Genomic DNA, 22,088 nt, shown 5'->3' with positions numbered 1-22,088 from the left:
GACGGTGACCGAAATAAAACACACGAACGTGGCTGGAAGAGTCCGGCCCCAGACTGAGCACTCCAGGGAGGGAGGGACTTCTCTGCCCTCCCAGGTTAGTGGCTCAGCCCGAGACAAACTGATAAGGACAGATTCGCAGGAGGAAAGTGCACTTTCTACCTGATGCTGACGTTCTCACGCGGCACAGGGGCCTCCGCAGAAGAGAAATGAAGACCCAGAGAAACAGCTCGGCCTGAGAACTTAGACGCCATTTCAGCAAAGCACAGCAGCTTGTGGAGACGTGATGACGTGGAGAGAAGGAGGCTGGGGCTTCCAGGGGTGGGGGATGCTGGGGAAGCTATAGATGTCTGAGGGAAACTAACGGAAGACGGGGCATTTAGTACCATTTGTCTCGGCGTCGCCTCCCCAACTCCCATGGTGAGAATGTTCTCCTCTTCCCTCCACAGCAAAGGCACGTCTTTTTGTGGGGAATTTATTCCTTGTTTTGGGGCGGAAAGGGGGAGCTCAGAGAACCCTGCCTGCATCTGCTGTTTCTCAGGGGCCTTCAGCTCAAATAATCCACACGCCAAAGCAGGATATTTGGGGGCAGCCTGTTGCGATTCCCCTTGGGACACTGAGTGGGGTGGAACCAGGCCCCCCCGTGAGCAGACTGTGAGGTTTACAGCGACACTGAGTCAATTTTAGGAATAAAATCAGTTGTGCCTCTGCACATCTGTGCTGTAATGGCTCAGCTTTCACCTCTTAGAAAGGTTGAAAATAAACAAACTCTCTGATGCCGTCCCCCTCACCGCCTGCACTTCCTTCTCCAACGTCGTTGCAATGCTTCATCTCTCCCCCTGGTCACTGCTCTGCGAGGGTCTCCTCTGCGGCTGCCGGCCCCAGGAGCCGGGAGCTCCTCACAGCCTGGGGAGGACCCCCTTCACCCTTGGGTTCCCAGACCCTAGCACGGAGCCTGTCGGATGGCAGGTGCTCAGTAAACATGAGACAGAGGTGTGGACCACAAACACCCTGACAGGCATGGCCAAGCCACAGATGGGAAAGGTGAGGGGCGTGTCACTGAAAAGGTCTGCATACGTCCCTGGAAGCTTGTCCTGGAGCCTCACACTCTTCCGCAGGGGGCTCGGCGTTGGGTCCTGGTGCATGCTCCTTGCTACTCAGCATCGCGCTGTTGGCAGCAGCACGTCATCACAGATGAAGCCCCCTGAGTGGGGCGAGGGCAGGGTTCTGGAGGAAGGCTCCATGGGCGCTGCAGGAAGGCAGCTCCCCTAGAGCCCCAGGGCGAGGCTTCCTATGGAGGCTTAGGTGTCAGGAGACTGAGGCCATTGATGAGGAGTGGGAGGCAGGATGGTTTCATGGGCCTGAGACCAATGCGTTTGCACAGGCAACCCCACCTAAAAGGGCTCAAAGGCTCATGCTTGGTTTAATGTTCCGCTGTTGTCATCTTGAAATGCTTAATTTTTGAACAAAAGACACTGTAGTATCATTTTGCACTCGGCCCCCAAAATTATGTACCTGGTCCTAGTTGGGGGCACCACCTGCAAGGAAAGGGCATACAGAGAGAGAAGATGGGAAGGGTGCAACAGGAGTTACTCCACATTCACGGTTTTGCCCTGAGGTCAACGTAAGCCAGCAGGGTGGCTGGGAGGACTGAGGCAGCAGAGAAACCTGAGCGGGCACCAACCAATATTCCCTGTGTCTCATGCGTCAAGGCGGGCTTCCGAGTCACCGGGTGCAGGCCTGGGAGCCTCATCCGCCTTGCTCACCAGGGTCTGTAGCTCCTCTGCTGCCGGGGCCCACAGTGATGCCAGCTGAGTCGCGTCGCTGGCGGCTCAGGCTTCCTTCCTCTGAAGCAGACGACAGAGAGCTCGATATCCTTTGCTAACGTCATATTGCTGACCTTAGTGATACTGCAGGAGGTAGCCTGACACAAGGGTCATCACAGCCAGGCTGTACGTGAAGAAACAATGGCAGGAGAGATGCTGGGATCGTGCACAAATCAGCCACAGAGGCGGACATCTTCATCTCCTATTTTGGTAGAAATCCGTGGTTACAGCCTGCTGGGAAACAGTCGCGATCGTCAACATCTCATCTGAGAAGCCGTAAACCTCCTGGTTGACACAACGGTTAGGAGCGCCCCCCCACCCCGTTGCAAGATTTGAAACAGCAGATGAGAATCTGCTTCATTTCATGTGTTTCCTCAGTGAATTAATCATTAGGGTCATCATCTTCCTTTCCAGATAAGAGTTCTTCACGTACGACCAGTCAAACATTTATGTCTCTACGTCTATTTTTTGTCATCCGTACAAACTGGAACAAGAGTTGAGTGAACACTTTGTTCTTCACCTGTAACTAGAATAAGACGGAAACATGACAAGTGTTGCACGAAGGAAAGTCCCCTTTGTCATTTTTACGAACATCTTTACAAGCATTTAATATACTTGGCTCTGTGCTAGACTTGGAGCAAATCTGAAGGTAATCCTTGTCCTGGGGGAAGTAACATTATATCCAGAGCGGCCGGAGAAGGCACACACACCTCCTCCCGCAGCAGGTGGCAAAGGCCTGTGAGCCGCGTCACCAGCTCCATTACGCCACAAGCACAAGACCTGAAAGACGAGCTTGTAACTCTAACTTGAAGGAGCAGGACAGAGACTGCGGTTTTGCTAATCCTCAAATTAAATAGCAGGACTTTTCCAGAGTAACCTAAGTGTGAACAGCACCGCGCTGGCGGCCCGAGGGAGCTCCTGCTCGTCGTTCCTCTGCTCTTCCGTGCTGTGCCCTCGGCACAGCCTCCCATTCTGTCTTCACTACTCACATCGCCAGCACCAGGTAAATATTTGTTTAATGATGTGAATTAAATCCTGGCTTCCAAACAGAAATGTTCTTTGGACTTTTTTAGTCCTTTGGAAAGGATCGAGGACGTCTCCTTTCATCGCCTCCTCCGGTTACCATCTCCCCCGCTCCTCAGCCAGGGTCCCTCCCCTTAGACGGGGAGAAGGAGGCAGCTGCAGGGTTCCATCTTGCTGTGGCTGGAGCTGGTTCTTCACAGTCCCCACAGGTAACCGAAAGCATCAGTGCCTAGAGGCTCTTTATTTGTCCTCTCCCGCCCCAATACGATGGGCTTTTAGCCTGGCTTGAACAGCACAGGACAAGAAAGTTCACTGTTTCCTGCAATAGCCTATTTAACTTTGGAAACAAAAGTTTTAAGAAAGTTATTCCATGTGTTGAATTGAATATGTCTCTTTTCAATTCCTATACACTGGTTTGAACTTCTGGAGGGCGTTCCGTCTTCTTTATGTCTCCAGCCGAAGCGCTGGCATGACAAAGAACAATGTTTGTGGAACAACAGGAAGCTGGAAGGGCCCAGGTTATGATCACGCTGGGAAGCTGGGACGCTGTGCCTGTCACAAAGATGATGCTCAGAATCAGAGGAGCAGATGCTACGGGAGGTCGATGTGGTTGGGTTTGATATTGTAAGTAACCCCAGCTATAAATCACAAAATAGAAAAACCCAGTAGGCAATCAGGAGTTGAGAAGAAAGTGATAAAAACCAAGGAGTAGATGAGATCATTCATGACCAGTGTGTAGTGAGAGAAGAATGAGACAATTATCGTCAAAGGAGCCAGGTTCATCAGGTTATAAATAAGTTAGGATTATGACATAATATTGGTTATAATAGGATAAAGGGTGATATTATACTAGTAAACCAACCAGAAAGGACTAAAATGTAAGGTTTGCCTTAATGACTGACGCGGAAGTGAAACAAGAGTGTAAGTAGGAGGGAGAGAGCATGTGTTGCCAGCAATTGGCCTGAACCTGAGACCCAGCCACGTGGTGGAGCCCAGCAGGTCAAGAGGTGGTGAGGCCACATCCTCCTGTTTCATGGAGGATGACAATTTGCCTGGAGAGAGGAAGCTTGCGTCTTGCTGCTTCCCCGAGACACCATGCTGTTTCCCTGGACTGGGAGATGGGATTTCCTGGAAAGGTGTCAGCTGACAGGATTTAGGGAGCTCTGCTTCTTTGCCTGAAGCCTAGCGGGGCCTGGGCTGGTGTGAACAACGGAGGACCGGATGGGTGGACAGACAGGCGATAGGCCAGAATCACCAAAGGGAAGCTTTCGCGATTGTTGGGGGATGGAAATACGGCCCTAATGACCATTTCCTGTCACTCAGCTGCCCCTTTGGTCTGACCCACAAGATCTTTCATGGGAGTCCGAGGGGGAGGGGCTCCAGAGGAAACCTAAAGGGCCACTCTCCCGGGTGACACGAGCCCTGGAGCATGGCTTCGGGTCTGTCACATAAGTGGGGTTGGCTCCCATTGGCGAGAAGAGTTTTCACTTCCTCCAAGTCCAGACCCTGGTGGCGCTGGCTTAGACGGCCCTGCACAGGAGCGCTTCCGGTGCCGAGTCTGCGGCTCAGGGCGTCAGCTCCAGCTCTACAGAACACCTGGGAGGGATAAGCCAGACGGTGCTGGTGGCAGACGGTCGTAGTGTCCCCGGAAGGTGACCTCATAGAGAGTTGCAAAATGTACACATCACTTCTGAACTACGCAAAGAACATACAACTTCAATTCCCGTAGCTGATTTGAACTTCTGCAAGAGTCCCCACTACTTGGCAGCAGATATCGGGGAAAATCGTGAAAGACTCTGGAATGAGCAAAACAGATGGTTGGTACACCTTTCTGGGTTATTGTTGCCTTTCGTTGACTTTGAGCTATTTTATAACTCTGTAAGTTGTGGAATACTGATAGCAATATAAACATCTGCAAATTGAGTCTGGTGGAGATGCAGTTAATTACCACCCTGTGGATATTGACCAATTTTTGGTAGTCATTTCAGTCTTCCTGATGGCCTGTAAATATGGATGTGTTTGAATTCTCCTTTGAATTGGCTGTAAAATCTTACAGTTTCCGCATAACTTGAGTTAATAAAATCTTTAACACACGACAGTCATGGTTTTATCTTTAAAAAAATTTATCTTTTAACACAAGGGGAAATCAACGTTAAGCTTGACAGTTTATGACCTCGCTATCTCCTGGGTTAGTGTGTTTCAGGGACCTGCTCCATCTTTTTATTTTACCTGCCACCCACTGCTCCTGTCAAGGTGGCATCTTGACATGAGGGGTATGAGGTTCATGTGACTTGTTGTGGTGGAGAGACAAGATCTGAGTGTCACATGTACCTGTGTGGTCGTTGGCCATCATCCTGGTACCTTGCACAGGACACAGTGGACCCAGCGTCCACAATGGCTTCATCTTCATGCCAGGTCTCAGAGTCCCTCAACACAGCACGTGGAAACCTCCAGCTACAGTGTGTGTCCTGTGCAGGCCCTGAAGCACGTGCCTCCTCACGTGCTCTGTCTGACCGCTGCCCTCCACCAGCGCTGCGCTGCGGCTCCTTCTCCAGGCTGATGCGGCTGCATCCCAGACATGCTGTCGGCCCAGAGTGATCCCAGCCTTTCCTCTACCCATGTGGGTATTTCTGCCACTGAAGTGTTGGCTTGCAAGTCTGAGCCTTCTGCCGGCTCTCTGTCTCTTTTCTCCTTCCGTCATCCACCAAGGCCAAAAGGGCAGGAATTCCACTCGCTGTTGCTCCCTGAGGAACCCTTCCTGGCACTCCGCCCTGCCCAAGTGTCCCTCACTCTCCTCCTTTCCCCTTGGACTGTACTGGCAGAATGGCCGTTATGTTCATGATGTATAAAGAGAGAGAATGACAAACCCATGACGTAACAGCTTCAAAACATCACCACTATTTCACAGGGTATTGGAGTTCTCGAAAGTAGAAATCATCAGGGGAAGGAGAGCCGAGGAAGAGGGGAAACCGGAGGGACCAGAACAGAGGTGAAGGCGGCTCAGCAAGGAAGCTGACACCCTCCGGGCCGCTGTGAGTTCCAGTAGGGCAGTGTCCTCACGAAGACTCTTGCATAGAGGGTGATCACTCTGAATCACCATTAAAAAGGCCTATTACTTTATTTTGGGATTTTGTGCTTCTGAAAGCTTATATTGGCCCCGAGGGATAATTGCGCTTAAAAAAATTGCCTCTCAAACCACATGCTTAATATTAGGCTTAGAAAATTTTCCAAGAATAAACGTTAGCTCACTATTCTGTAGAACTTGGTTTCTATCGTCTCCTCACTAAAAAAAAAGATAGAGGCTGGCCTGGTGGTGGGCGGATTAAGTTTCCGGGCTCTGCTTCGGCAGCCCAGGGCGTGCAGGTTTAGATTCTGGGCATGGACGTAAACAGCGTTCATCAAGCCACGCTGTGGCAGAATTCCACACACGAAAAATAGAGCAAGATGGGCACAGGTGTTAACTCAGCGACAATCTCCCTCAGGCAAAAAGAGGAAGATTGGCAACACATGTTAGCTCAAGGCCAATCATCCTCACCAAAAAAAAAATAGAGGGATAGCATTTTACTATTTGAGTTTTCTTGAACTTTTCCTATTGCTCCTAATACCAGAAAACGAAAGAGACTGATTGTGATATTATACGCACTCTCAAAAGGCAAATAATATTCTCAAAAAGTATGAATTTCCATCAAGTTTCGAGGACTCAGATGATGTACGAATTCAAGTGCAGTGTGTTGAGAAGGTTCTAGGTTTCTGGAAGGTATCTTCGCCTTTTGCTCTCGAAGGGTAGGAGTCTGCGGCTCTGGATGGCAGCTATGACCACACTTCCTCAGACAACTCTGTTGACAGGTACAGGCAAAGCAGCTCCTTAGAGAATTTCACAGCAAGAACTGGTGGAAAATGGGATTGCAAATTGAACCAGTAAATGATTCTTTAGTGCAGTATAATCAGTCTTAATCCAGATATAATTTCCTATAAATTACATGACCTTATAAAATAAACTTACACACATGCGTACATGCTTAGTCATCCTGGAAATAAATGCTTGGCTCTTCTTCACGTAGAATGTACGTGTTGGACTCATCCTCAGAGGACGTCAGTGGCTACTGGTTCTTACCATTAATGGTAAAGAGACACACACAGGACAACTGGTTCCTCAGTAGCTCATGCTGTACCAGTCAGTCAGTCACTGTCGTATAAAATAAGCCAAATTTATACATTTATTGACTATATCCACATATGTGTACTCAGGTAGGTATATACTATGCCTACATATGTCCTTATGCACACCTCTCCATATAAGAACATTAACTCAGAAATCTTTCTTGTTAAAAACTGTGGAATATCTGTTCTCATCCTCCAACATTTGTGAGTGTCCACTCTGAGCCAAACCCTGGGAATACAAAGATGAGAAGGAGGCAGTCTCTGTGGTCCAGGAGGATGGATCTAGTTGGACATTTGCTTATTCTGCTGGAATTTGGGTCTTCGCATCCTGCCGTTCCTTGACCTCAGGTCTCTGCTCCACTGCACGGAGCACAGAGTCCCTCCGCCCAGCCTCGCCCCGGCGAGCTCTGTCTCCGGGACGCCACGGCAGGATCGCCAACGTCGTGCAGTCGTCACAAATTGCTTTCCTTTCAAGACACACTCTGAATCCTGTTGATGTTGGTCAGTCTCCGAAGCTCTCTGCTTCGTGTTGCAGAGACGAGGGTCTCGCGTTGTCTGATCCTCCCACAGCGATTTGTTTAGAACTTGGCAAGCTCAAGAAATGCTGAATTTGAACTCATAGGAGAGCTCTAAAAATCACAGACCTTGTTTTCATAAACACCAAGCTTGTTTCAAGGTCACCTTCACCACACCAGGGATCCAGGGTCCTCAGTGATCCCAGGGACAGTGGTGTGAGCTGTGCTCCAAGCAGTCTTCATGAGACCAGGGCCAGCTGTTGGGTGCCCCTCCTCAGGCAGCCTCACGCTGAACCCACAGGAGCGGTGAGGGGAACAGGGGAGGCGAGCCCTGGATCTGGACGCGTGCTGCTGACCTGGGGACCACGCCACGCCAGCTGCAGAAGAGGTCTGGCTCCTGACAGCAGTTCGACTGGAGTTGTTTGGGTGACTGGTCACCCACAGTGGAGGGAAAAAGCCCTTTCCTCTGCACTCCCGGGCTCTCCAGCCGGGGCCTGCAAATTGCACTGACACAGGTGTGCTGGCAAGACAAAAACAGAGTTCATTAATGCACGCATGGTGCACACACGGGAGAACGCAATGAGGAGAAACTCAAAGGGGCGGTTAGAACTGGGGCTCGTACAGCATCTTAGTGAAGAGCAATATCTTCATAGAGAAGCAACAAGACGAAGGAAAAGGGGTCTAGGCTTTTAGGGGCAGCAAACTGCGGGAGAGTAAATGTTGGGGGAACCAGTGGGAGACGAGGGCTTTTGCGATGCGGTACCTGGGTTCCTCTGGTGTCGACCCTGCGCTGCCGAGTCGAGAGCCGTCTGCTGTGACGAAGAGTCAGCCTGCCCTTCCTGGTGGAGACCGGGAGCCCAGAGAGCTGCCCTGGGTCTGCTTCTTCTCAGCCGCCTTCAGCTCAAGGTAAGCCCCATGCCAGAGGGGTGGGCTTGGGGTGCATGTTCCGATCCCCGGCACAGCCTGGGAAGGGGGCACCGTGGGACAGCGCCATGTGCCCTGGTTCTCACCCGAGGAGCAGGAACTCGGGTTTGAAGAGGGGTTAAAGGGCCTGCCTCGAAGAATTGGCCCTTCTGTTGGGAGCCGGTGGTCTGGAGGACGGCGTGGTGCCGGCCAGCGCTTCCCGAGTGCTTCCCTGTGCCAGGGCCTGTGCTGAAGGGTCACACGCGTCGTCTAATCCTCAGGTGAGACCCTTGAGGTCTGAACCAATTTACTGCCCAAGGACCAGAGTTAGTGGCGGCGCCAGGCCTGGAACCCTGACAGTCCCTCCGTTACGTGAAGCCACTGGGCGGACGCTCCCAGCAGCACTGTGCTGTCGGACCTCACAGCCCGGTTTCTACAGACCAGGAAAGGAGGTGAAGAGGGTTTGGAACCAGGCCCTGGAGGGTGCACCACAGAGCCCAGGCTCTCAGACACGCCGGACCCAGAACTGCTTCCTCCTGTCAGCACAACGCTGTGCCGGCATCTGAGATGTGCTTCATGGTGCTGGCCATCCTCGGCACAAAGCCACCCGCTCCTGCTCCCTGCTGACGAAGCCAAAGTGTGTGTGGGATCAGGTGCTCTCCTCGCCCCCCCGCCCACGCTGCTCTCCAGGCACCATTCTGTGCCTCCTGTTTCCGTCTTTCTGGGCTTCCACTCAACCCATCTCAAGTCTCGTGTTCTGGGCACCTAGCAGGACCTGGCGCGGAGCGTGCTCTGAGTACACGGGCGGTGACCCGGGCAGGAAAGACAACAGGCCAGGTGTTGCCCTCCCAGAGAGCTTCGTATCAACGTGGTCACGGGTGCAACCAACCGAGGGGCGATGGAGTCGAGACCCGCAGGTGAGTCTCCGGCCTCCCCTCCTCAGAGGACAGCTCTGTGGAACCGTGAGGGAGCCTCGCCGTGGGGGCTGGGGCTGTGCCGTGCATACAGAAGACATCTAATAGGTGCTTGGCATCCCAGAGGCAAGTGTGCTGCAGCCTCTCATCAGGCAGCGTTCTCCCTCACTCTCCGCCCCGCCACGCGCACACCTGACGTCTTTTATAGAAGGAGCCAAGGAGAGAGGGACGCCTACCCTCCTGGTGCTTCTTGGCTATGTGACTTACAAGTCGCTCAGCCACCCGATCATTCGTTTTGTTATCTCTAAAACAGGAATTATAATAACACACCGCCTGACAACCTCATAGGGTTTTGTAGATCAAAAAAGAGTGCAAAGCTAAAGACCTTTGTACACCAAGCTGTGCTTGTCTGAGGCAGTGTCCCAGGGTGAGGAGTGCTCACGGATCCCTTCCACAGTCTCGGGGAACTTCGGCCCTCCTGACACACACTCTTGTGTCTGGGTTTATGACACGCCGGGCAATTCTCATAAAATTTCTCATAAAACCTTCAGTCTCTCTGGGGCTTCCATCTGTAAGATGAACACGTGCTGTGCCTTCAGGCCAGTGAGCAAAAACCGCATTCCTCTGAGACTGTTCTGAGAAGGAGGTCCAATCACATGGCCCCCAAGAAGGGGACTTCTGAAACCACTGAGCCAGCGCAGGGATGCGTGCTGTGAGGCAGGGGCCACTGCAGCTCCGTGATTCGTGAGGGGAAAGAGTGGCTCCTTTACAGGCACGAAGGACAAAGAGGCAGGATGTGCCAGGGGCCAGGGAGGGGAGCAGGGGCCCTGCTGTGGTGTCTGGGCCGGGCCAGGGGGGGGAGGGGCTGGGAGCAGCGAGCGGCTGGGGTCCTGCCCTCACACCCTAATCCCCATTAGTAACGACCTTCCTGGCTCTCGTTTTCAAGGGTGTAAAAAGTCGTTGCTGTTTTTGTGCCATAGCTGGTGAGGGCGCGAGGCCTCCCGGCTCCCGTTCGAGGCTGATTCTTGCCTGGACCGTCCAGAAGGCTCGGTCCCCTCATGCTGAGTCTTACAGCACCGGGTCCTCCATGGGGGAGGCTGTGGGCAGGGCGCCAACCTGGCCGTAAAATGCAAGCCTCGCCAAAGCTGTGTACGAGAATGCTCTCTTATCTGTCCCATCCCAGGAGCCTGAGGGAACTCTGCGCTTGGCTCTTTATCTCTGCTTGGCCCAGCATGGGCCCTGGGCTGGAATGCAGTCTCTCTGACCCTGAAGGCAGTTTAAAGACCTGAAAGAACAAAAGAATCACAAATATTTTAGGATTATGAAGGAATTTAGAGAGTTCTAACCCAACAGCTGTTTTTTTCCATAAAAGGAGAATGACTTTCGGAGACACGACTGCCACGTAAGGTTGAACAGGTTGTTCACTGATCAGTTCCAGGGCATCCCAGTTACACTGTTGTCTTGGAGACTTTTTGCACTGAGTGTGGTATGTCCTGAGGAGCGGGCGCCTTTCAGTGTGTGCATGGGCTCTGTGTGGACTCCAGGGAGAAATTGTCTTATTCAAGGGACAAAAAGAAGGAAACACTCCCTATTTACTTAGATGGTTAAGTAATGCTTAGTTGATTAAAGTCATTCGAACTATGGTTTAGTAACATTCACTGAGCATTTTCTGTGTAGGCTCAGTCACCATCTCTCACACACGGCAAAAATGAGACACAGAGAGGTCCAGCAGTTTTCAAAGGTTGCACAGCCAGTGAGTGGCAGAGCCAGAATTGGAGGCTGGGAAGTCTGGCTCCAAGGCCTACACTCGGAATCACCTCAATTATCAAGACGGCGTCTTCACTTAGTGAGGACGTGGCGAACCTGGAGAGGTCTCTGCTGGGAGAAGCTGAGAAGCCGATGGTTACCCGTGACCCCACCACATCCCACGTTGTCCAGCAAAAGGAATGAAACAAGGAGGCCCCTTGGGCTGCGTCCTCGCCCCCACCTGTCCCCGAGCTGCCACTTGGTCCTGGTTCACGTGTTTCCGGGCACGGCCACAGCATCAGAGAAAATCCAGGTTTTCCATTATACTGAGTTTTCTTGTCATGATGGATACACGTAGACGTCACGTTTGAGTAATTATTTAGTTTACAAAGTGCCTTCCCGGCGACGTCCCCTTGTGAGCTTCCTGACACCTGAGGTGCGGACAGCTTTGTCATCCCCGTGTCACAGACGGGGCCTGAAGTCTTGAGGGTTCCAGAGGGTTCCGGAGGGTTCCGGAGGGTGCAGCAGAGATGTTGCTCAGCTTCTTCCTCCCACGTTCTCCCTGGACACCCGCACTGATGTGCCTTCGCCTATCCAGCCACAGAATTGTCTCATGTTTTAGTTTCATTGAAAAATGTGATTTTTGAAAAGCACTTTGCCGGATATGTGAGGATTTCCATGCGGGTTTTGTCAGGTGATCTGGGGTAATGAGGGTCCGGCCTGTGGGGGTTTATGGTGACACAGCTTTGGGATGACCTGGGAACTGCGTTTTCCCGCTCCATCTGCTCTTCGAGTTTACGTGCCTATGGGGTCAGTTCCTCAAACTTGAAGACTGATTGTTTTCCACCCGGGTGGGACCTGTGTGAAATTTCCCCCATTTTCTCTTCAGGGAATTTCAACTTAGTCACTGCCCTTGCCTTGGCTTTTGAGATTTCATGCACACCGTTCTCAATGGCACAAAAAGAATGCCCACAGAGGAAGCCCGGGGTCGGATGGCCGCACGCCAGGCACTGCAGCGACTACACCATCGGGGGGCGTACAGTGCAGTCTGCAGCCAGGAGCCTGCGACGCCCCTCGGACCCCCAGATCCGGGCTCTCCTGCACACCCCTCCAGCCCTCCAGTCGCTTCCACCAGCACCTGGAAGACTCAGCACTAGGAAGCATACACGGGGTCAGGAAGGGAAAAGCACACGCTTCTATGTCCTGGTCAGAGTCGTCCTGGTCACTAACCGATCTCCCCTCTCGTTCCCCTCCATTTCAGGGAGCGCTCCTGACCACCTCCTCTGCCTCACATCCGTCGACACATCTCTGGAGACATAAAAATGCCCTGTGGGCACCTTGTAACTCCATTTCTTCTCAAAGGCTTAATTGGATTGGGGCTCATTTCTACTCCAGTGGACGGGGTCCAAGGAGACTCCCAGAGTTCAGGAAATGCTGTTCCAGTGACTCAAAACTTATACTGACTGACGTTATTAAAGTGTTTCTAGTTTGAAGCAATTTGTACTTTACCCGGTCTTCATGAAAGATTGTATTTCTTCTCTGGCGCGGGATGCCTCTTTGTGACCCGGGGTGAGTGACTTCTGCTGTCTCCCTCCTATTTCCTCAACTGCAGAAAACATGGCCGGACATGTTGACATGTGGATCTGATTACTCAGTAAGGAAGGTGACTGAGTTCTTATTTATAACGTATCTTGAAGATCATATACGTACAGCATAATTAGTAATACTCTATAATATTTGGTGTAACCTATGGAGCTCATGGCCTTGAGTTACCATGACTCATCCGTGCATTGTATTCAGTAAAGTCATTCTCAAGAAGGAAAGTAGCGCAAATAAAGCATTGGCCCAACATTTTGACCACACAGCAAATTGAAATAGGACCAGAGGAAAAATCCTCTTGAGTGGTGGATGTGGTTTCATAGACACAAAATAACCAAAAAGGCAACCTGCAGGGAAGACAAAGGACGTCCTCGGGGCTCCGAGGCTCCTGGATCAATCATGCTTTCCCAGAGAGCCCCACATCACGCAACTTATGCAAATCCTACGAGTGGGACCGTCTACCTGCTCGGGCACGCAGACGTCTCTGAGGAGGCAGGGCGGGAAGAAGTACCAGAGGCCAGGAAGGGAACGGCCTTAGGAACAGAATGCGTTGAGGGGAAGGACAGACGCCTTGGGCAAAATGGGTTGTTTATATTCAGAACTTTCTTGTCTTGATGTTCAACTGGATAAGGACGGGAATCCCTGAGCTCAGTCTGTGCCCCATGGAGGGGCGTCCTCTGTGAAAACGCATCTCAGCAAAGCCTCTTCAAAAGGGAGTTTTAACCCTAGGCCACTTTTAGCACGGTCAGTGAGAATAGAGGGAACAAAGTGTCTGCAGCAGCCGTTGCTAAAGGAACCAAACCCTCAAGCACGAGACAGAATCATCGCGAGGCAGACGCAGCACCGGTGAGCTCAGGGCCTTCCTGTGCCGTCTGCCACTGCCCACCGCTGCGGGTGACCCGTGTGCCGACTGCCCAGTCCTGCTCACCCAGCTCTCGTCGTTAAGGGGTGCACACATTTAAGCGTGCTTTTTGCATCCATTCTGATTCCCTCCTCATCCTTCAGGGTAGGAATGAAAACAGTCCACCAAGGATTCCTGGGACACACATCCCTAGTAGATCAAGAGAGACGTCAAGTAGAAGACGTCATGGACTTGTTCAAGTCCAAGAGACTCTGTGTGGAGGAGAATGGTGGCAACCGTTTCTACTTTGTTGAACTTCTACTTTATTAATCTGATGACTTTATTTAAAAACTGACTTTTTTTTTTGGTGAGGAAGATTCACTCTGAGCTAGCATCCGTGCCAGTCTTCCTCTGTTTTGTCATGGTTGATGAGTGGAGTAGGTCCATGCCCGGGATCTGAGCCTGGGAAGCTGGGCTGCCAGAGAGGAGTGAACAGAACTTTAACCACTCGGCCATGGGGCCAGCTCCTAACAAGCAACATTCCTTTAAATATTCACATACTTCTTGTCCCAATAAATCAAAAATATAGTTCCCTCAACTTTCATACATTGATTATAAACTTAAACATATCTAAATGGTAAATTAAAATCACAAATCAAGTATATTAGATTTTCTCAGTACGTCTCTGTAGCAGGCTGAATTATGGTCACCCGGAGATATCAGGTCCTACTTCCCAGAACCTGTAAATGTCACCTGATAAGGAGAAAGGGCTTTGCCGTTGTGGATAAGGAGCTCATGTGGGAGGATTATCCTGGATTACCGGGCTGGGACTTAGACACAGTCACCCGTGTCTAAGACAAGAATCATTTTTCTAGGATTGGAGCGACTGTGCCCTCCCAAGTAGAAGACATTTTCAGATCAGCTGTGTTTGTTGATGCCTCAACTCAGTTGTACGGACGAGGCGATTCAAGCCTGAGCCACTGTTTACAGGCTGAGGTCCTTCTGTGATAAAGCTCCCTGGTTTTGTCATAGGATTTTAATTGCCTTTCCTATTGACTTCATTTTTTTGTGACTTGGTGTCTTGAAGTTCATTTGGCCTGTGTATGGTGGCATAATCTGTAGGATAATTACGGGTGTCTTACGGGAGTTCACTACCCCAATAAGGAAAATCTAGCAGATTCCTTTCCTCGGATGGGCTGTGAGCTCTCTTCTGAACTGTTTTGAACGCCTTGTTGAGATTGCTTCTGAGCTGATTGCTATACACACCTCCTTGCTCCCAGCTCTTTCTACCTGGTGGTTAGGTGAGACCAGCAGCAGCGATGGCTCTTCCTGTCCCTGACACAACTCCAGGACTCCCTGGAAAGTGTGCTCACCCACAGTTTTATTCCCATGGTCCTGATTACTCTTCTACGAAGTCACTCAAGATTGAAACATTTCCTCCCATGGACATGTGCCACATGAAAGGGGGTGGCATTGGGTCCATCCCTTGAGGCCTTTCTCCCACTGTGTCTCCTTCGGGTGTTGACTCTGTGTTTGTGCCTACGGCTTCATGGATTGCAGATGACTGTTGCTCCAGGTGCTATGCAGGAAGAAGAGTGAAAACGGGCCACTGCCCCCGTGCTACCCTTCCATTATGAAGGCAGAAGTTTTCCCAAAATGCCCTCCCCAACAAAGCAGACTTCCATGCACCTCTCATTGACCAAGAGCATGTCATATGACCTCCTGGCTTCCAAGGAGACTGGGCACAGGTGCCTGGAGATCCCAGTCATTACTGGAGTGGGAGAGCAAAGGAGACAGGCTGGGAAGCGTGACTGGTTAGCCAGCCCCTGCCACCACGCACTTCCCTCTATCCCCAGACCTCCCCCCTCTGCTTCACCATTGACGTGGCTAACATTGCCCACCTTAGCGCTGGAGAATCGCCCCATCCAGAGGCCTGTTTCTCAGTTTGTGGTGCATGGCCTTTCTGTGCCAGCTTCACTGGGGACGCTTGTTAAAAGTATCCTGTGCTCCAAACCTGCTGCATCTGGCCACTGTCAAGGTCAAAGGTCCATCAGCCCCCGTCCTGAAGGTATGGCGGGGGAGCTGGGGGGTCTCATGTGATTCTCACGTACACTCAACTTGGAGAGTCGGTGAACCAGAGTCTTGTGTCCCAATTCCAAACTCCTGGGAGGGGCTCCTGATTGGCCTGTTTGGGTCTGGCACTTGCAGCCCTCCATCCATGTAGTTGAGGGGGCCGCTGGAAGGCAGGTGGGCTCGGGGCCCATGGCTGCCCTCCCACCAGCTACGTTGGGAGCAGAATCTCTAAGGAGCATGGCCCGGGCAAGAAAAGCAAATCCACCAGGTTCTCCACTGCAGGGCTTACAGTTCCCAGCACACAACCTCTCACCTCACAGGTACCCTTGGTGACCCCGGCGTTTGGCCCACTGGCAGGTCTCTCCTTGTGCACCTCAGGCACTGCCTAGGACCAGGTGCCCTGCCTCCCCCTCTTCTGGTTGGGCCCAGCGTGCCATGGAGACCACCGCATTTTCCTTCCTTCCCAACCATGCCCTGCACAGTCCTGGCCTCACTCACGTCGCTCAACGCTGAAGGCTGCAGGGCTCCTGGTTGGTGCATCACAATTCAGCCCACGTAGCAAGTTCAGAATGTTACAGCCACAAATCGGATGTGAAGAAATGTAATATTCTTTGTTTTTCTGTAATTAAACTCAGTTTAGTCCCATTTGTAGACTTGATTTTTACCGATAGCCTAAGGCTCTTAATCCTTCCATGTCAAGGTAACTCCTTAATTCTAGTTCAAAATTTTGCCCTTTTCGTAAGATGCTGTCAAACTCAGAGTTCTCCCTTTATCTCCCCAGCAGTGGCCTCAGGGTGCAGGAGGCTGAGGAGTACCCTGGTTCCTCTTGCAATTCTCTGGGCTTTGGGGACTCGTGGCCGCACCCAGGAGGCCTCACCGTCCTGCCCAGCCTTTGACACAGGGGGCTGGCAGCTGCTGCTGCCTCTGGTCTCTGCCGTGGTGTGATCAAGTATGAAGCCCACACTGTGTCCTCCTGCTCCGCTCCTAGACTCCTTGTGACTCACCAACTCCTACAGCCCCTCCACACCCCTACTTGGGATTTCAAAACTCCCAGTTGCCTCTCCTCATGATTCTGCAGTAAGCAGGACTCTGCAAGGCTGGGCTGGGGCCTGTCTGCCTGCCCCCCTCCCTCAGGCATTGCTGAGCCCTGATGCAAGAGCCATGTTGCTCCAGCGCCATCCAGGATCAAAGCTTTTCCACGAGACTGGCTGCTCTCTCAGGTTCTGCCTTGGAAAGTGCTATCAGGGGTCCCATGAACACACCGAGGGTCGTGACCACACTCCCCCTGAGGCTTGAGGCTTGACGGCAGCAGGAACAGGTTTCACTGCCCATGTCTTGTTCTTATTCCACACCCGCCTTATTCTCTCTGAATCTCTCCTCTTGCTATGGCTAAATCTTCATTTCCTTTTTGGGTGGGAAGACAGATGTATCAGCTGGCATTTTCCACTCTTCTGTGGCGGTCGATGCAAGCTCGGCACTCAGTCCACCAAACTGGGTTCTTGGTCAGTAAAGCCCAGCTCGTAGAAGTCCATGGAGCCCTTTGCTTCTCTCAGCCAAGGCTGATTCTTCAAATAAAAAGCCCTTTGGCTTTCAGGGTACAGTGTCTACTCTGCGTTTGAGAAGTCCGGTCATTATTTTCATAGACTTCCCTGTTTCAGGCTGATCTGCTCTCCCCTGATAGCAGCTCACATGGAAAGTATTTTTGGTGCTTGAAACGTCTGGAGACGGATAGAACAAGGGGGAACACGTGATTGACACAAACCCTCTCGCCACCTCGCCCTTAGTTGGGCCGTCCGTGTTTAGCGTGTTATTCTTGTCTTTCCAACAGCCTAGAAGCTTCCTGACGTCAGATCGTGTGTTTTCAATCCCCCCCCAACCCCTGCCACTCCACAGGTGTCCGTTCCGTACTCTATTCAGTGCCATGTTTTCCCCATTTTTCTTTTTTTGGTTTTTGCTGGTGATTTCATGTTTAAAATGACCCCTGATCAGAGGGCTGAAGTGCTGTCTGCGTCCCAAGCACAGCAAGGTCGGGATGTTCCTCACACAGGAAACACGTGTTGGGTGAGCTTCATTCGGGCACGAGCCTCAGTGACGTTGGCCACGAGTTCAGTGTGAGTGAATTAACAACGTGTATTACATGAGAAGCCTTTAAAGAGAAAGGTACACAAAACAAGGTTATGTACTGGGTGGTCAATGGAAATGTTGTGACCAGAGAGGCAGGAACCTGACCCCGTATTTCCTCTAGGAGCAAACGCTCAGTGTTTGTTAATTCAGGGTTCCCGAGACTTTATAGAGTGCAACTACTGCAAATAACGGGGGTCAACCGTCTGTGCGCAGTCGTGGGACGATGGTCCTTTACCTCCATCCTCATCGTCTTCATGACGCTGGTGTACTGATGGGCACCAAATAATGGACCAGGCAGAGAACTACATTTAGACACGGACACAGCTGCATACGAACCAGGTTCTATTTCTGGGCAAGTAACAATCTCTTTGAGTCTCAGTTTTCTTATCTCTAAAATGAAAAACTTTCAAATTTGTTTGGAAGGTTAAAACAAGATAATTTATAAGCCTGGCGTAGAGGAGACTTTTAATCAATGGTAGGCATCTCTGTAATTAGCCATCAACAAACAGTTGATTTTCAAGACAGACCTCACCAGTGTTTGAGTAGAAGCAGGTGACTCCCTGAGAGCCCAACGCTCACATCATCTGTGAGGTTGGGTATGTAGCATAGTGATTGCATTTGTCACTTAACATCACATCTCTGAGTTCATGGGACGGGGTTATCTTTAGGACTCTACCAGAGCAAGATAGAGGAATTTAGCCCAAATCAGTTTATCATAATTGATACCATGCCAGCTTGGACATCATTCAATGCACCAAGAAAAATACAAGTCTGAGGCTGCCTCTCTGTTTTTTTTTCCTTCCAGAAGAAACCATTTTAACTACACCCATCAGAAGATACGAACCAGTGAAGCAGCATTTTATCTAGCATCAGTGACTGCATGCTGTGAGAATTTTGTTGCTGTGGAAACCATGTTTGTGATACTGAAATTGAATCATGACTTGCTCTATCAGGTTTTGATGATCACAGAGAAATTACGGTTTTTACTGAGCAAACCCTTGTATATCAATAAAGGTAGGTTAAGACTCATTTAAATAAAAGTTTTCAAGAAGACCTAATTTCACAATAACAGTGAATACCACCTGTTAATACTTTTTTTTTCATTTTGGTAAAACTGAATTGGATGTTTTACGTAACGTGAGCTTACATTACACTTTATACAAATACTATCTCCCAGGTCTGGTCCTGATTTCCAGACTGTAGGTCCAATACCCAGGCAGTTGTCTGACAATCCTGGCACAGCCATCCTCCCCTCCTCTTTGCTGTCTTAGCAATGGTGTTACATTCAGCCTGTCACGGCCTGGGAATCAGCCCTCATTTCTTTCTTTCCTTCAGATCCAATTCTTTGGGACATCCTGTCACCTCTACCTTCAAAATACGTCCCCAGTCCAAGCACATCTCGCCCGCTACGGCTACAAGGCTGGTCCAGGGAACTGTTGTCTCTCACCTGAGATGCCCCAGCTGCCTCCTGACTGGTAGGCCTGCCTTCGTGCTCTCTCCACCCTGGGCTCGCTCCTTCCTTCCTCAAAGTCAGACAGAGTGTTCTTTTTACAGACCCTCTCACCCCGCTACACACACACACTTAAAACCCTCCTAACATCTCCATTGTAATTCAAATAGGATCTAAACCCTGTTAGGGCCCAGGGCTTACCGGAGCTGGTTCCATCGCCATCTTGGACCTAATGCTGTACCCCTCTCCTGCCACTTACTACACCGGGCCTCCTCTTTGCCTCTGGAAAATGCAAAATTTGTTCTTATCTCACAGCCTCTTCTCTTTGCCATTTCCTCCAGCTGCAAAGGTTTCCCAAAACCTTGACCTGCTCTGCCTTTCTTCCTCATCATCCAGCACTTGGAGAAAACATCACCACTTCAGACGGTCCTTCCCTGACGGGCCAGCTGGAGTAGCTGCCCCCTGCAAGACACCTCTGCCCCGTTCTCCTGGTGTTTGTTTTCGGGGAATACCCCTCTCTGACTCCCCTCACCCCAACCCTGAGCCCGTCTTCCTCCTCTCCCTCTTTTCCTACTTGTTTGTTGGCTGCTTGCCCCAACCCCAGCATAAATGTCATTAAGATGAAGACTTCTCTCTTCCCCGCTTTAATTCCTGCGCTGGAATAGTGCTGGCTCATTGTAGGCGCTCAGCTAACCAACACCATTTACTGATTGGCTTCTGTGTGCCGGGCACTGTGGCAGCTTTGTCACCGGTCTGTTCCCTAAGCAGCTCGAAGGAAGTCTGAAGGTGCTTAACGCTCCCTCAAGACTGTTTTCCAGAGCTCTGCTGGGAGGAGATGCCAGCCCCGACTGGCCTGAGCCAGCCCCAGCCCCACTGCAAGGGCAGTGCCTGCGCAGACGACCTGAAGATGACCAGAAAATGCCCTTTTCCTCATCTTAACACTGAAACCTCCGCCCCAGGAGGAGCCTAGGCCTCGTTAGCATAACATGCGATGTATGTGAGAGCATGTTTCAGACGCCTCCTGCACCAGGTTGTACCACCTCTGTGTGATGACAAAACTTCCCTTTCAAATACTCATTCCCCACCCGAAATAAAGGACCCGCCTCCTTCTGTTCCGGGAGCCATGACTGTGGATAGAATTCTGTGTCGTCTCCTAATTTGCTGCAAATGTGCTCTGCTTTGTGTGATGACTGCTGCTGGTGGAGCGTCTGACTTATAACTCACTGGGGAGCAAACTCATTTTGGTTACAAACTGGCCTCCATTTTTCAAAACAGGCCCTCAAAGGCTCCAACATGGAGAAGCCGAGGCACAGGAGGCCACGGGACAGCGCTCGTTGGTGGGGGCCTAGGCTGAACCCCTGGGGTCTGTCTGATTTCAAAACCCGTGCTCTCTGGTTCCACGTTGCTGTGGTCCACTGCGTTTTCAGGCCCCACCTCTGTGACTGAGCATCCTCGTGCTTCTCTTTCTTGTTTGGTTTCATCAAACGGCTGCCTTCCTGCAGCTTCTGGTTTCTGGTGTCACTTTTGCGGAGAGTGATATTGATAAATTTGCTAACAGTTTGGATTATTTTCCTTCATAGATATGACATAATTTTTATTTAAAGATTGGCTCTGAGCTAACACCTGTTGCCAATCTTTTCTTTTTCTTCTTCTCCCCAAAGCACCCCAGTACCTAGTTGTATATTCTAGTTGTAGGTCCCTCTGGTTGTGGCATGTGGGAAGCCGCCTCAGCGTGGCCTGACGAGCGGTACCATGTCCGTGCCCAGGATCCAAACTGCGAAACCCTCGGCCAGCGAAGTGGAGTGGGAACTCAATCACTTGGCCACGGGGAGGCCCCAAGACATATTTTCAATGAAACACAATAGTACTGACTTAGTGGAATCATGGGAATGAGTTTTTCTGAGACAACTGTGGCTACAGACAACAATATTTGCTAGTTTCCCAGGTGACTTTTCTTGCGGCTGGCTCTGTTACAGTAATTGAACCCACTTGTATCTGTGTTTCCCCCTTTCTCCACTTGGTTTTCACTTTCTATTTCCATTTGTATAGAACATCAATTTACAGACTTCAGATCCTTTTTAAAAGTGGGCGTGGGGAGTGAGGGAGTTGGAAGATAAGCCAACTGTAAATGAACACTCGCCTTTGGAACTACCCTTGCGCTCGAGTGACGTGCTCCTGAGCGCCTTACAGACAGGTGACCAGGTGACTGGCGTGAGGGGTCATGGGGAGAGGGAGCCGGCCTGACCGAACTGTGGCAGATACTCCAGACTAGGGCCTCAGTACAAGCTGCGTTTTGATATCTCTACTTGGGCGGTGGGGGCAAATCCCAACGCCACTCCTGGGCGAGAATCACTGGAGAGCAGAGGGCAACGGGCAGATTTCTGTCCACAGACCACCCCCCACCCGCCTTGCCTTCAAAGTCCACAAACACCCCAGCATCTTCCCGCTGTGCCCATCCTGCCACCAGCAGGCAGATGGGGCCCAGAGCCCAGGATCCGTGCCCCCGCCATGCCCCCGCTGCCCACTCAGGCCTGAGTTAGTTGTTGATCTCTTGGGGCAGAGGGACCAGAGGAAATAGAAGGGAGGAAATATGGAAGACCCAGGACTTACTCGTGGGCTTGGAAAGAAGCCACGAGGCTACACTGTGGGATCCCCAGGGCCCCGCTCCGGCTTCCGTGACCCACGGTGATCCAGACCCTCGGCCTCTCTTCTCCCTTCGTTATCCTCAGCTTCTTGGCGCCAGTTCACACCCTCCTTTCCTGGACTCTCCGAGGTTCGGGGCACCCCCTCACCACTCTGGGACCTCGTATCTCTGGGCTGACCCTTCCCGGCAGGGTGTGAAGGGGCCCAGCGGGCCCAGCTGTGCTGTCTCAGTGAAGCCCACTCTTCCTTTGACGCTGCCATGCCTCCCCCTCG

At 51.3% G+C, this 22,088-nt stretch overlaps 2 long non-coding RNA genes across 3 annotated transcripts; one reads left to right on the top strand and one right to left on the bottom strand.

Moving 5' to 3' along the window:
* Positions 1–2,682: 2,682 nt before the first annotated feature.
* Positions 2,683–20,306, top strand: LOC103549047 (uncharacterized). Of its 2 annotated transcripts, none has more exons than XR_544417.2 (4): positions 2,683–2,826; positions 18,528–18,736; positions 19,058–19,197; positions 19,514–20,306. It is a non-coding gene; the product is annotated as an uncharacterized lncRNA (long non-coding RNA). The 2 variants fall into 2 exon arrangements; XR_011522661.1 differs by lacking the exon at positions 2,683–2,826 and adding an exon at positions 3,276–3,470 and having other exon boundaries at positions 19,514–20,303.
* On the bottom strand, positions 6,483–11,497 carry LOC139073660 (uncharacterized). The gene is made up of 2 exons (XR_011522662.1): positions 11,327–11,497; positions 6,483–10,624 (listed from the first exon to the last, which is right to left on the bottom strand). It is a non-coding gene; the product is annotated as an uncharacterized lncRNA (long non-coding RNA).
* Positions 20,307–22,088: the final 1,782 nt, after the last annotated feature.

Source organism: Equus przewalskii, chromosome 9, assembly GCF_037783145.1.
Source record: "Equus przewalskii isolate Varuska chromosome 9, EquPr2, whole genome shotgun sequence".
Classification (NCBI taxonomy): domain Eukaryota; kingdom Metazoa; phylum Chordata; class Mammalia; order Perissodactyla; family Equidae; genus Equus; species Equus przewalskii.
Note: the sequence above shows the minus strand (reverse complement) of the source record. Positions and strands in the feature narration are given on the sequence as shown.